The sequence below is a fragment of the Chiloscyllium plagiosum genome, chromosome 15 (genome assembly GCF_004010195.1).
Source record: "Chiloscyllium plagiosum isolate BGI_BamShark_2017 chromosome 15, ASM401019v2, whole genome shotgun sequence".
NCBI lineage: Eukaryota > Metazoa > Chordata > Chondrichthyes > Orectolobiformes > Hemiscylliidae > Chiloscyllium > Chiloscyllium plagiosum.
This window is the reverse complement of record NC_057724.1, coordinates 36,398,852-36,404,851: the sequence shown is the minus strand read 5'-3', so window position 1 is coordinate 36,404,851 and position 6,000 is coordinate 36,398,852. Positions and strand designations below refer to the sequence as shown.

Sequence of the window (6,000 nt, the reverse complement as noted above, 5' to 3'; positions counted from 1 at the left end):
CCACTGCAATTTACAGACTCCAGTACTTTCAACATGTCGATATTGTTATAATTTGAGATTGAGCAGCCAACTCTCACGTAAACAAGATCATATTGGGACAATGACTGGATAATTTGTTTTCTGCTTGGCGATGGATCAGAGTTAAATGGGAAGAATTCTGCTTTTATTTGAAGTCATACTTTTTTGGATCTTTTATATCCACCTGAGAGGGGACACCAGAGCCTCTGTTAGCATCAAATAATTTGAAAGACAATACCTCTGACAGAACAGCACTCCCTCACCACTTCAGTGAAGTGTTAGCCTAGACTATATGCTTATGTTTCCGCTAAGAGGTTTCAGCCCATGACCTTTTTACTCAGCAGTGAGTGTGCCAGCTACAGTGAGTGAAAAAGGGCAACATGATCTGGAAGGGGCAATATATATATATATTTTTAAAACTTATTAAATTGAAAAAAGTAGATTTTGGTCCACTCCCCCACTTGACAATGCTCCAGCCGATTGCTTAAGGCAGTAGCATCTCCTTTATTAAAAAAGTGATTGCTAACAGTATAAAAATTGATTTCTTCTGAGACTACTAAAATGGATGCTCTGTGACCATATATAGCAGCAAGAGAATACCATTGTTTTCCACAACCCAGAGTGTTTCCAGACAGTTAGATTAATAGCACAAAGAATGTTGGTGCTTCCTACAGAGCTCGAACTAGGAAAAGGCAATCAGTAAAGGGTGGGAGGATATCCGTGGCCCAGCCAACTGCAGTGAAGCAGCATTTTAATTGATCCCAGCTGCTCGGGAGATGAAAATCATTCCAACAGCTTTAAATCACGTGCCCCCCGGGAAACTGGTCACTGAGCTTTGGGCTGTGTATCTTTGCTCCCGCCTTGCTATTTGCTGATAAGAATGGGAATGGGGTGGATGATACAATGAACTGAATGAGCGCAGTTTGAAAATCTCATGTACTGGGATACCGGAGCATAGTAAAGCAACTCGGTTTCTTTCATATTGCTGCCAGTTAGGCAGCTGAAGGGAAAGCGATACGAGGAGGGAGCGATAAACACAGACTGTTGGCAAAGAACGTGTTCACTGACGGAAGAAGGTAAGAGCTTTTTTTTAAAAAAAAAGTAAAGAACAGAGAAACTTACAGCAGAATGGTGTATTGGTGATGAATTATTGTGTGGCCAGCTTTAATTAACTTTTTGTAAACTCTTCTTTTTGAGAAGTTTACTAAGGGGGCATATGGAAGCGTTAGTTCTGCATTTCCATAGCTTGGAATTCTGGAAAAAGTTAGTACCTTTTTTAAAAAAATGGAATTTCATACTGAGCCAATGTTAGGATTTGTCTTTCAGCAGTAGTGAAAGAAATTAAACCTGTGAGACAGGATGTTTTGAAGGGAAAGTTGTTAGATTCATTATTAAAATAGCATGGTATTAATTACAGATCTATATGAATGACTTTCTATAAACTTGTAGTCATTACAGTAGTACTTGGGCTACCAAAAAATTGTATACCCATAATTCTGATATTATCCTCTTTTCACTCAAAGGAGATAATTGAATCTGATGCAAAAATGCTTCAGAAATCACAGCATAAATTTTCTCTTTATACTTTCCCATCATTCCTCCCACTCAAAATGCTGTGTTTGGATTGTTGTCCTGATCCACTGATTTCAGCAGAGTTGTTTTCTATAGCTTGATGATTAGTGTTTTGAGTGATAGTGGGGGTTAATGATTACTTACCACCCTTAGTCAACCATAGCATTCCCTAGCCCTAAAACACATCCTGCAAACCTCTCATAAGCTGAGAAGTTATGATAAATCCATGTTCAATGGAGTGGATCAGATACAGCCACGACACCCTCACATTGAAAATTGCACCATTACTTATCAAGATTTATGCTTCAATGTCTAATAAATGAAAGGCTTTCATCATCCCTCTGACATTTTAAAGTATAAATGTAAAATCCATAGATACTTATGTTAACCATATGGCCCTTCGAAGCTGCTCTGAAACCACTAGGTTCCTGGCTGGTTATCTATCTCAACACTTTCCCACCTGTTTTCTTATTAACATCCCCCATCCCTTAAGTGGACAACATCTATGTCTTAGCTTTAAATGCATTCAATAATTCTTTGTCCACTGTGATAAATAATTCAAAATATTCATTACTATTCTGACTGAAGAGATTTGTTGTCATGCAGCCAAATAATTTGCTTGTTTTTCCTAAGACTGTCCTTTCAGTCAACTGCATGAACCTCCTGTATTTACCCTGTCAAGCACTTAAGAATTTTATGTATCAATTAGCATGTTCCTCATGATTTGTTTATCTATTAAATAGAATAACTAAGACCTCCTCCTGTATTTTCAACCCTGAGGTGGAAAAACCTTGTACCCAATCAAGCTTCCTACATTTTACATCCCATTGTACTTGCTACAAAGCAGGGAGGGTTATGATTTTGGGAGGTGAGAATCCTGGTAGATTTATAACTTGGATAACAACCCTCAAATTACACATCAGTCTTGGTGACATGCATATGTAATAGCAGTGAGATAGCATAGAGATGATGGTGGCACTTGCCCTAGTGGACCATGAGTTTACTGACCTTGCAGCATTGCTGAATGTCCCTTTTGATGCAAGACATGGCCACTGACTCATGCTACACTTCCTGTCTAGGCTGGCTCAGTCTGTTGTGGCTTCATTTGGCAGGCAGCAAAGGAGGAGACTTTATTGGCTTCCACCTGTGAAGTGGTGTGCAACTGAGCTTTAAATATGGGCCCAGAGCTTGCTTGGTCAGTCAGAAGGTCCCAGCGATGCTGCTCACCACTCTATTTATTTCTCAACACTTCTGGTTGTATAATTAGGTGAGAATTTGAAAACTGCATCAAAGAACTTATTTTAGAGTATAACATGCTGGATATCATGAAACTCACCCACAACATTGTAAGTGTGAATGCAGTAAATTGTAAGCTTGGAGAAGAGTTGTTTGGAATTATTAAAGGAAAGGAATGGTCAATGGTATGACTGTTTGGCAGGTTTAATAGGTGTCCCAGTAAGATGGATGAACCTTTATTTGGTGTTTGAGATCCTGCTCCATGGAATTTTTACAGGACAGATTGGGCATTTAATTTGGGGTTAAAATGACTGCCTGCTATTAAGTGCTGACCTTTAAAGGCATGTATCTTGTGGAAACCCAAGGGATTTAGCGTAACTTGATTTGGATTAAAACGAATAAGCCTTGCACACTAACCCAGCAAGTAAACGTAGATGCAGTCTGCCTGACTGTAATATGAGGCTATAAGCATTCCAAATCTGGTTCTGTTTTCTCCTTTTCTGAAGCCAAGGCAGGGTGGAAACTAACCAGAGAAATGCTTCTTTCTAACACTAGTGAGGTGATAGAAGCGCAGCATGTCGTCATGATCAAGACTAGTAAATCCTTGAACAGAGGCCCAAACTTGCCTTGGGTGTTCAGGAGGAACATGTGTCTTTAAAAATAAAGACAAATTATGTATTTCTCACTCTGTTGCTGGCAGCTTTTCTCCAGTCAGAAAGCAAGTAGCAATTTCACTCCATCTTAGGTCACCATTTGGTCCATCAAATCCACACTAACTCTCTGAACCGCATCCCACCCAAAACAAGACCCCCATCCCTCTAACCCTGCATTTTCCATGGCTAATTCACCTGGCCTGCACATCCCTGATACTATAGGCAATTTGGCATAGCCAATCCACCTGACCATGTACATTTTATACTGTGGGAGGAAACCCATGTACATGTGGAGAATGTGCAAACTCCACACAATTGCCTGAGTGGGGAATTGAACCCAGATTGCTGGTGCTGAGGTGGTAGTGCTGACTGCTACTGCCCTCTGCTTCATGCAATAGCAATAAGACTTTGAATTTTTTTCCTCACTAACTCCACATTTGCATTACTGTACAAAAAGGATCAATGGAGCCCACATCTAACATATTGATCATGACATTAAGGCTATAATTAGATGAGGTTTTGAAATCTTAAGGATGTGCTCAACTCATTAATGAGTTTTCATCATTAATAGTGTGCTGAAGATGAAGGAAGTGAGGGATTGGAGTGGTAGGAAGTGTAGGAATCAGTGGGCTTGTATTTGGTTTTGGTTAATATCACCTGAAGACCAACCTGCATCTGTGCAGAAAGGCAGGTAATGTTTGACTCTATTGTTACTACACTGAAGAATTCTTCAGGGATGTCCCTGACTTGTGACAAACAAAAATCAAGGTTAATTTGGGAAGGAATTTAAGCAACTGAACTGCTTAAGAGCTCAGAAGTGATTGCTGGGACCCTTGCTTAGCTATTTGTATCACTGATTGCCACAGATGAGGTGCCAGAAGACCTGGAGGTTGGCTAAAGTGGTGCCATACTCGAGGATGGTGAGGAAAAAGCCAGGAACTAAGCACTGGTGAGCTTAACATCAGTGGTGGACAAGTTGTTGGAGGGAGTCCTGAAGGTCAGGATTTACATCTATTTGGAAAGACAAGGGCTGATTGATTTAAAGGTAGTCAACATGGCTTTGTATGGAAAGTAATGTCGCTAACTTGAGATTTTTGAAGTGGATTGAAGGCAATGCTGGATGTTGTCTGCATGGACTTCAGAAAGGTGTTTGGCAAGTTCATGTTAGACTAGTTAACAAGGTTAATTACATAGAATACAAGGAGAACTAACCATTTGGATACAAAGTTGGCTAGAAGGTAGGAGACTGTGGGTGGTGGAGACTTGTTTTTCAGACTGGAGGCCTGTGACTAGCAGTGCATTGCATGGGTTGGTGCTGTCTGATGCTTTTTTACCTCCCATTTGGATGTCAAAGTGGGATAATGTTAGTAAATCTGCAGCTAACACCAAAATTGCTTAAATGGGCAATGAAGGTTATTTCTCTGTACAAGAGACCCTTTATCAGATGGAGTTAAATTTAGATAAAGGAGGTGCTACTTTTGGTAGGGCAGGACTTAGACACCTTTTTAATGGTAGGGTCTTTTTCAGTATTGCTGAACAGAAACCAACTTTCATAATTCCTTGAAAGTGGAGTCGCAGATAGTGAAGGTATTTGGTATGCTTGCTTTTATATTGGTCAGTGCATTGTGTATAGGAGTTGGGGGTCATGTTGAGACTGTTCAGCTGTTGATTAGGCCACTTTTGGAATACTGTGTTCAATTCTAGTCTCCTATCAGAAGAATGTTGTGAAACTTGAAACAGTTCAGAAAAGATTTACAAGGATTTGAGCTATAGGGAGATGATGAATAGGCTGGGACTTTTTTTTTTACCCCAGCATAGAGGCTGAGGAGTGACCTTTGAGGTTTAAAAATGAGGGGCATGGATAGGATAGACAGGTTGTCCCCCTGGGTGGGGGCCCTAAAACTAGAGGGCATAGATTTAGGGTGAGGGGGAAGACTTTAAAAGGACCTAACAGTAACCTTTTCATGCAAAGGGTGGTGAGTGTATGGAGTGAGCTGACAGGAAGTGGTAGAAGCTGGTACAACTGCAACATTTAAAAGGCATCTGGATGGTACATGAATAACTTATTTCAGCCCTCTAGAATCTACAATCTTTTACTTTAGCACTGTCTTTCAACTCCTAAATTAGCAGCCATGTTTTCTCAGCTTTACCTTCTCCAGATAAGGTAGGTTGGTTGAATTGTGAAATTTAAGTATTCCACAATTCAACAATCTCCCTCTATGTTGCTGGCTTTATGTTGAACAAAGGTTCTAAATTGTGTATGCCAAATATAAAATTCTGATATTTATCTTCCCCAGAGGATCCAATACTAAGATACTATTTTAATGTGTGCTCATTACTCATCCAGAGAAATGCACCCTTCTCCCAGGTGTTTCTGCAGCCTAATCTAGGGAACTTTGCAAATGCACTCCAATTAGTCACTCTAGCAAGTCTTTTTTTGCTAATTGACTTTGTTCAGTTTGTATGATACATTGTCTAAATGTTGTGCAATATCATAATTAGGATGCCTGAATTCTCCTAG

The 6,000-nt window shown here is 40.0% G+C and overlaps 1 protein-coding gene across 2 annotated transcripts in view; it reads left to right on the top strand.

Annotated features, from left to right (window-relative positions):
• Positions 1-846: 846 nt before the first annotated feature.
• The window catches only part of mid2 (midline 2), a 244,722-nt gene continuing 239,568 nt past the window's right edge, over positions 847-6,000 (top strand). For both annotated transcript variants that reach the window (XM_043704700.1, XM_043704702.1), the window contains exon 1: positions 847-1,094. The gene's annotated coding sequence lies outside the window, so the exon portion shown is untranslated. The remainder of the gene's footprint in view (positions 1,095-6,000) is intronic.